This window comes from Triticum aestivum, chromosome 2A (assembly GCF_018294505.1).
Source record: "Triticum aestivum cultivar Chinese Spring chromosome 2A, IWGSC CS RefSeq v2.1, whole genome shotgun sequence".
NCBI classification, from domain to species: Eukaryota; Viridiplantae; Streptophyta; class Magnoliopsida; order Poales; family Poaceae; genus Triticum; species Triticum aestivum.
Genome location: NC_057797.1, coordinates 560,722,975 through 560,732,110, shown reverse-complemented (window position 1 = coordinate 560,732,110; position 9,136 = coordinate 560,722,975).

The following is a 9,136-nucleotide window of genomic DNA, read 5'->3' as shown; positions in this document are numbered from 1 at the left end:
AGCTGATGCATATAATGCCAAAACTCGCGACGCCGAACACTCCCTAAGGTGTTCGGTCTTTATGAGTGCGGGCGAAACAACACTCTTTATTAAAAAAGCCCCTAGTGTCCAGGTACGTGCAAAAATTCTGACGTGGCCACATGCCAAGACGCCAGCCTCCTCCTTGGTTATGTCAGAAAGAACCAGGGGATGTGTAGCAACAAGAGACAGTAAAAAAGGTTTACGCAGGGTCTTAATCTAAAAAGAATCCTTTAGGACGGGTCCCTACTGCACGTCTGCGCTTGTGTCTCCGTTGTGCCGTATCCTGGACGGGCGCCGCACGACGTTCATCTGTAAAAGAGAGGAACTGAGTTGAAAACGGGTCGTGCCGAACAAAAGTTTAAAATAAACAAAGTATAAAGTAAAATATATAAAATTGAGCTTTATTGTCTCTTATTGTATATGCATGGAGCCCCTAGTGGGGGTATATGGCCACTAAGCCTGCATCAATGATGATTTTGTCCCGAACTCGTCTATCCGCGTTCGTGGTCTTTAATGACCTATTTCGAAGTTTTTTGGCCGGTGAGGCCATTTTACTGTGGGGCTGTCAAAGCGGCCGCACAGTCCTCCGCTTGGGGAGGCGCACTTTAGTGCTTCCCCTTCAAAGAGATGATGCCTCGTGGACCGGGCATCTTAAGCGTGAGAGATGCATAATGCGGTATTGCGTTAAAGCGGGCGAAAGCTTCGCGTCCCAGTAGTGCTTGATAGCGACTTGAGAACGGGACGATATGGAAGGTCAGCTTTTCACGGCGGAAGTTATCGGCAGAGCCGAATATAACTTCGAGCCGGAGAAAACCCATACAATGGGTGTCCGGACCAGGTGTTACCCCTTGAAAGGAGGTTTTGCTGCGGCGGATTCTTGCTGGGTTTATCCCCATGTGATGGATTGTATCCTGATATATCAGGTTTAGTCCACTGCCGCCGTCCATAAGGACATTTGAAAACCGGAGTCCGCCAATTATTGGATCGAGTATCAAGGCAGTCCAGCCTGCATTCTTGATATTTCTAGAATAATCTAGCTGATCGAAGATGATTGGTTTTGACAACCAGTGGCGGGACCCTTTGGGGATAGGTCGTGTGGTGCGTACCTTTATGGGCGCCGCACGTTTTGTTATGTGAAGTAAGTTCACTGTTTTTACTTCTTGTGGGAAGTTCTTTTGTTTCCTGGTGCTCTGCTTTTGGGGTTCGTCCTCGTCTTCGCTTGGTGTGTCGAGCCCCTTGTGTTCGGCATTGAGTCTGCCGGATTGTTTGAAAACCCAACAATCTCTGTGGGTATGGTTAGCAGGCTTCCCGGGAGTACTGTGTATCTGACATATCCTGTCCAGGATTTTATTTAAGTTGGATGGATCGTCCCTGTTATCCTGGAGGGGTGGTTTTGTCTGATTTTGTCGTGAACCTTTGAATCCGGCATTGACTGCCGTGCTCTTCGGACTTTTTTCCTTAGTCCGGCGACGGTCCTTGTTGCGTCGCGGTTTTCCGTTTCCATCCCTAGTTTCGGATGTACTTGGGTCGCTGGGGCTGCACCTTGCCAACCAGCTGTCCTCTCCTGCACAAAAGCGGGTCATGAGGCTTGTTAGTGCGGCCATTGTTCTTGGCTTTTCTTGGCCGAGGTGTCTGGCGAGCCATTCGTCTCGGACGTTATGCCTGAAAGCTGCTAAGGCTTCGGCGTCCGGACAGTCGACTATCTGATTCTTTTTAGTGAGGAATCTATTCCAGAACTGCCGAGCTGATTCTCCGGACTGTTGAGTTATGTGACTAAGATCGTCTGCATCCGGAGGGCGGACATAGGTCCCTTGAAAATTTGCTCGGAAAGCATCCTCGAGCTCTTCCCAACTTCCAATTGTGTTTTCAGGAAGGCTTTTAAGCCAATGCCGGGCTGGCCCTTTAAGCTTAAGGGGTAAATATTTTATGGCGTGGAGATCGTCTCCTCTAGCCATGTGTATGTGGAGGATATAATCCTCGATCCAGACTCCAGGGTCTGTTGTTCCATCATATGCCTCTATGTTTACGGGTTTGAATCCCTCTGGAAATTCATAGTCCAGGACCTCATCAGTGAAACATAGGGGGTGTGCGGCGCCCCTGTATTTGGGTGTGCCGGATTCTGATGATGGCTTTATTGCATTGCTTACGAGAGCTTGCTTTCTTGGCCCATAAATGGACCTAAATGGGCCATGATGCTAATACTTAGGTGGGTCGCATGCCGATTTAAGTCGGCGCCGCTTGCCACTTTATGGGGTCGTCTATCCGACCGTGTGGCTTTCTTATTTTTTGAATGCGAGGGCTCTAGGGCCTCTTCGTCGAATTCAGGTAGTAGCTTTCTTTTCGGATAGCTTTTAGTGCGGCTACCGTCACCGTATTTATCTACGGTATTGATTACTTTGCTCCATCTAATCCGGAGTGCATCTTCCGCTATTTTTAGCTTCCGTTTCTGCTTTTTCAGGCTGCATGCAGTTGCAACGAGCCTCTCGTGGAGATTCTTCTGCTCCATGGGTTTATCTGGCGTGAGGTCGTCCGGAATGCCGTTTTCGCCGGAGCAGGGATGTTCGGTTTCTCTATCCGTGTTGCCCTGTTCGGACGGTTGCTCTAAGGCTTGCTCGTCGTCTACCGACTCGTCCTGCTCTATGGCTGGGTTTTTATCAAGGCAGGGCTTGGGTCGGCGTTTACGCCGACGCTTTGATTGCTTTTCGGGGGGTCGATCTCCCGTTCCATCCCCTTTTTCCTTGTTGTCGCTTCCTTTAGGGGTATCCACCATGTACACATCATGAGATGAGATGGCTGTCCAATGCCCTATGGGCGTTGGTTCATCGGTATCTCCTGCATCGTCATCCATGCTTTCGATGTCTCCGGAGTCGAAGTTGAGCACGTCATTTAAATTGTCGACAGTGGCTACCAAGTGGGTGGTGGGTGGGCTTTGAATTTCTTCATCGTCCGTATCCCATCCTCGCTGACCGCAGTTCGGCCAGGGCTCTCCTGATAAAGAGAGAGACTTGAGAGAATTCAGGATATCGCCAAAAGGCGAGTGCTGAAAGATGTCCGTGGCGGTGAACTCCATTATTGGCGCCCAATCGGATTCGATCGGCAGGGGCGCGGGGGGTTCGGAATCTGAAGAGGAGTCCGGATCCTCGGAGTCGTGAGTCACGTGAAGTGTGGGGCTGGCGTTCGGCTCGATCGCCTTTGAGATCGCAGCCCCCGAGGTGACGTGCAACCGCTCATCCTCGATTGACACAACTGGCTCCGAATTAAGGGTCGGAGCTGGTGCGTTTGCGGCCTCCGGGATACTGTTCGGTGAGAGAGCTAGATCATGCCCCGCGAGACAGCGCGGCGCGCTTGGTTGTGGCTCGAATCCGTCGAAGATCAAATCTCCGCGGATGTCTGCCATGTAATTTAGGCTTCCAAACCTGACTTGATGGCCAGGGGCGTAGCTTTCGATCTGCTCCAGGTGGCCAAGCAAATTGGCCCGCAGTGCGAAGCCGCCGAAGACGAAGATCTGTCCGGGGAGAAAAGTCTCACCCTGGACCACATCGTTGTTGATTATCAAAGGAGCCATCGGGCGTAAAGGCGACGACACAGAGGAACTCTCAATGAAAGCACCAATGTCGGTGTTAAAACCGGCGGATCTCGGGTAGGGGGTCCCGAACTGTGCGTCAAGGCCGGATGGTAACAGGAGACAAGGGACACGATGTTTTTACCCAGGTTCGGGCCCTCTCGATGGAGGTAATACCCTACTCCTGCTTGATTAATATTGATGATATGGGTAGTACAAGAGTAGATCTACCACGAGATCAAGGAGGCTAAACCCTAGAAGCTAGCCTATGGTATGATTGTTGTATATGGAGTTGATGACCTATGGACTACCACCCTTCGGTTTATATAGACACCGGATAGGGTTAGGGTTACACAGAGTCGGTTACAATGGTAGGAGATCTTGAATATACGCATCGCCAAGCTTGCCTTCCACGCCAAGGAAACTCCCATCCGGACACGGGACGAAGTCTTCAATCTTGTATCTTCATAGTCCTGGAGTCCAGTTGAAGGTATAGTCCGGCTACCCGAACACCCTCTAATCCAGGACTCCCTCAGGCACCTGTGTAATAACACAGTGCCGCCCCTGTACCTATAAATACACACCTCACAGCAGTCATTATCTCTTCTTCCACACTCGCACGAACCCTAGCGCCACCGCTAGCCCTCGACGACGCCGGCGACGAAGCGCTTCGCTGCCGCAACCTCTCCGACGCCGTCTTCACGCCGACCGCGGACATCGTCTTCTACACCGTCGCCGTAGGTGTCCTCCGTCGCCAAGTTAGGGCACGGATGATCGAATTGCTTGGCCTCCTCTTCCATTTCGTCTAGCAGTTCTTCGTGTGGTAAATAAAATTTCCTTTTACGGCCCCTTTGATCCTATAGCTTTATCACTTTCTACCACAAGCAGTTTCTATTCACACAAGTTGGATCTCTTTCATACTGCATCTCATAACATGCCTAGTATATTCACTTATGCTTCACAAAGTAGTTAGATTCCTCACTTGTACTGATCCGTGTATTCGTACAAATCTGGAACCAACTCCTTATCTATGAGTGAATATCTTCGCACGATGAGGTCAATGTCTTCTAAACTAATTTATCTTCAAAATCTTCTGAGAATGCATATGACCTCTTCCCCTTCCCTCGCACCTTAATGCTGTCACAGGTACATGTCCGTGGGAGAATCCCTTGGTTCTCATAGTCTGCATTCATTTGCAGAATTCTTACAGCATCACATAAATTCTCCCGAAGCCAGTTCATGTTTGTCCAGCAAGCGAAAACCTTTGAAGCCTTTGAAAGTATTGAAGCCTTTCAGTTTAAAGTTCATCGCTTCAGAGAAATCAGCAATGAAGGGTGGCAGAAAGCATCAAGGAGAAACATCAAGAGATCTTCCCGATGACCTCTCAGAGCTGTACAAGACAGATCCTGAAGAGGATTACAATCAGCGCAAGACACGAATCCAATGGATTCGATGCTATTGGGCAGAATAGTGGTTCAAGTACAGATTTGTGACCAAGGAATATGCTGAAAAGAATGCCATCAAGCGACCATGGGGAGACATCCTCTACAAAAATCTTCAACCCAGGACTAGAGATGAAGCCATTGAACAAGGCTTCTATCCCTGCATGGTTCGTGGACCACAGCCTGTGGATGCTGACCCATCGTCCCTTCTATGGTGTCGTGACGACAATCTGTTTAAGCGCAACTTCCAGTTTGCCCAGAACTCAGCAAAGCAGAACAAGAAGACTTTGGGTTTAGATTTCAACCCTGGTCCCTCTACTCCCCATGCCGATGGAACTCGCGAAGCTGAACCCAATCTTCTTGGGCCCTTCTACAACCTTGAAGGTCTCATCACTCACATCGTGGTTCAAGGGACAGCCGTGAATGAGCCTGTAGATGACGCTGAATCAGATGAAGCGCCTGCAGCGCCGAAGCCGAAGAAGCTGAAGCAGCCAAAAGCTTCAAAGCCGGCCTCTGCAACAAAAATCGCACGGGCGAAGCCACTGGCAACTGCACCTCCTAAAGTCAGTGTGCATTCTGAAGATATGTCACGCATCTCCAAGCCCCAGAAGGTCAAGATGCCTCTGCCACACACCGGCCAAGAGCTAACAGCTGCTGCCATTCTGCGCAATGATGCCATTGACCTGTCAAGTGATGAAGATCTTGCAGATGACGCTCTTGAGCAACTCATCAAGAGCAAAGAAGAAGCAGAAATATTCAATGATCTGCCTCTCTTTGATGTAACAATCATCCACAACTTCATTGATGAGTGGTTTGACACGCCAAACGTCAGCTTCGAAGATCTGCAACTACCCATTGGCCTCAGTGTCGCCTTCCATGGCGCCATTGCTTCAGAGCTAGCCCTCGCTCAGCGCATCGTCGAACTGAAGCAAAAGATTGACTATGAAAAGGCTCAGTTCAAGAAGCATATGGCCAAGCTCAGCATGCAAGAGGTGAAAAACTTCAAGATTATGTTGCACGAGCTCAAAGAAGCCTTTCTCAAGAAACGCGCAGAAGCTCAGAGTTCTCGGGAGTGTATGAAGATCCTGGCTGACAAGTGTGTGCAAGGCTACAATGAAGCTGAGAAGCGCAAGGCCCTTGGGCGTCCGGGCATTGATCCCAGGATGGATGCTAAGCAGAAGAAGAAGCCCATTGTGGCCGAACCTCTCGCACCAAGGCAGGAAGCAGATCCCATTTTCTTCCCAACTAGAATGACTGGCTCGAAGCCAAAAGCCCGGTCAACCGCTTTAGAGCTGAAGAAGAGGAGGACTGCTGAGGCTGAAGCCAAGAAGAGGAAACGTCCTGAAGCCTCTCCTACTGCCCCCTCCAAGAAGAAGAGGAAGACCAAGAAAGAACGGGCTGCTCACACAGAGCCCTTGATTGTTGAACCCATCTCCATGGTTCACCCTGACGCTGAATCCCAAGAACGTCAACTGACAATCCATGAGCCTGCTTTCACAGAGGCTCATGAAGCTGAAGACTTTCCAGCAGCTGATCCCATCGCTGCTGAAGACATTGGTCACCATGACCATGTAGAAGATGGTGCAGTCCTTCCTCAGCTTGAGCACAGCGAACTCATCAGCATTGGTCGTTCTCTGACGCCAATTGCTCAGGATGCTTCATGGGCTAATCACCCACAAGAGGAAGAAGACTTTGAGGCCCAGCCAACTCTAACTATACAGGTTTCGCAAAGGACCAAGGCCTCCAGTCTCTGCGTCTGAAGCTGAAGCTGCTGAAGACATTCCGGCTGCATCAGCCGATGAAGAAGAAGTCCCACAAGCTGCTACTCCCCTGTCCCACCAAGAAGCGGCTCTCGAGGAGAATGTGGTTGTGACCGACCCTCCAGCTCGTCAAGTGGAGGTTGAAAATCTTGAGGCTGCCACCACCAACACCACTGAAGCCACTGACGTTGTCATGGCTGAAGCTAATATGGAGCCCTCACCAACAAAAGCACCAGAAGTCAGCGAAGCCACTAATCCCAATGCTTCTGTTCCCGCGCTTGCTGTCGGTCCTCAGTTCGACTATCATGTTGAGCACAGGCCTCAGGTACAGAAGCCAATCCCAAGATTGCCCAGGTTCCCAGGTCCTGCATCAGCACCTGGATCCTTCAATATCAATGGCTTCAGAGTAGACAACACATTCTTCAATAGCTCCAGGAACCCCTACCCAAGGGAAAGAATATCATCTGATCGGTTCTGGAGCTATCTGCAGCGAAGCTATTACTCCTGCATTCTTTACAATCAAGGTCGCATCTTCCCACACAAGCGTCTTGACATTGAAGCAATAGCTGGTCTGCCCTATCTGGAAGAAGCTCTGGATTGCTTCAAAGAGGTTGGGTTGCTGTCGTTCGTCACTGACCAAGAGCATTGGAATGAAGAGTTGTTGCTCCAATTCTATGCCACACTTCACATCCGCGGGTATAACAGAGATCCGAAGACTTGGGTCCTGGAGTGGATGACAGGAAACATCCATCACGAAGCCAAAGCCTTTGACATCATTGAGCTCACTGGTCTACCCACTCCCAGCAATCTCTACGAATCTGGCTGTCAACTTCACAGTGAAGCTGTGGAGAGCATCTTTCAGAAGCCTGAACCTAACATGAGTCAGATGCTCAGTATGATGAAGCCATTACCCCAAGATGCTGTATATCCCAAAGAGTTCTTTGTTGAAGACCTAGAGTATCTGCCAAGGACTATTTATCACATCATAAGGCGAACTCTCTGGCCCATCAAAGGGCACTCTCCACATGCCAAGCTGGAAGGTGCAATGAAGACTTTGGTCTTCTATATTCTTCATGGAAAATGCTTCAATGCACAGGACTTCTTCATTCGCCAACTTGCTGCATCAGACTCTGATCTGTTTGGCTTGAAGTTCTACGCCCCATGGGTAATGCGGCCGATCAAACTTCACTCCGCTATATCATATCAGCCATCTGCTCGCAATCATCGGATTTTTCTGCCTGATGTGGATATGTCTATTGAAGCCATCTATCCTGAGCCTGCCAAGGAACCTCTAAGTCTTCAGAATGCAGAGCATCAAAGTTTTTCTCAAAACATTGAAGGAGTTGAAGCAGTCACTCGTGTGTATCCTTTGGCTGGCACTACACGTGCACCGCATCCTGCTCTCACTGAAGCCACTGACAGTACAACTTCCCCACGACCCAAGAAGCGCACTCGTGTTCTCAATGACCAAGAGCTTCTTGTGGCTCTTCATCAGAAACAGGATAGGCATCATGACTGGCTAAAGCGTCAAATGCAAAGCCTCTTGGTGGATGTTAATCGCATTCGCAATCTTGCCACCAAGAATGCCTTTGTTGCTCATGAAACCTCTCGACGCACATGGAAAGGGCTGACGCTGATGTGTTCTGAAGATGATCTTCAAGAGGATGGCTTCTCTGAGCGCTTCAAGTTTGACTCCACACCTCCTCGAAGGACAGTGCTACGACGAACTCCATCTCCTGAAGACTCTGAGTTCTCTCCGTTTGCTGCAACTATGAATGCCAGAGTGATCGAGGATGAAGACGATGCTACTTTACCGCCACCTCCTTCCGCACGCTTCGACACTGCTCCAAGCTCTTCTGCACCGCCGAACACCACCGACGACCCTGCTGCTTCACCTACTCTTCATGGGAACGAGTAGATGCTCTATGTCTTCAAACTTTTTTGGTCCTTACTGACAAAAAGGGGAGAAGCATATGAGTTTGATAGTCTTCAAGCGGGTCCATATGGGCGGGTGCTTCATATTTTTGCTTCGTGTTTACAACTCTCGTTTTGATACATTTGGTTCTTTGAGTTGTAACACTTAAAGTCGATGGTCGTCTGCTACTTATTTGCCATTTTGTGATGCGATGATAAATTCCGCATGTGCGACGATAAATTCCGCACTTAGATCATTTTGCAGGCGTCCATTTTCCATTATGCATGTCATTATCTTCACATACCTTCACATGCATAGTGGATTGTCATCATAAGTTGAAGAGGATCTCCACAAGCACAACCTGCCATGTGCATTTGCATTCCAAAAGCAAATTACTTATATGCACATCTTCGGGGGGAGCCCTTGCAACTTATGA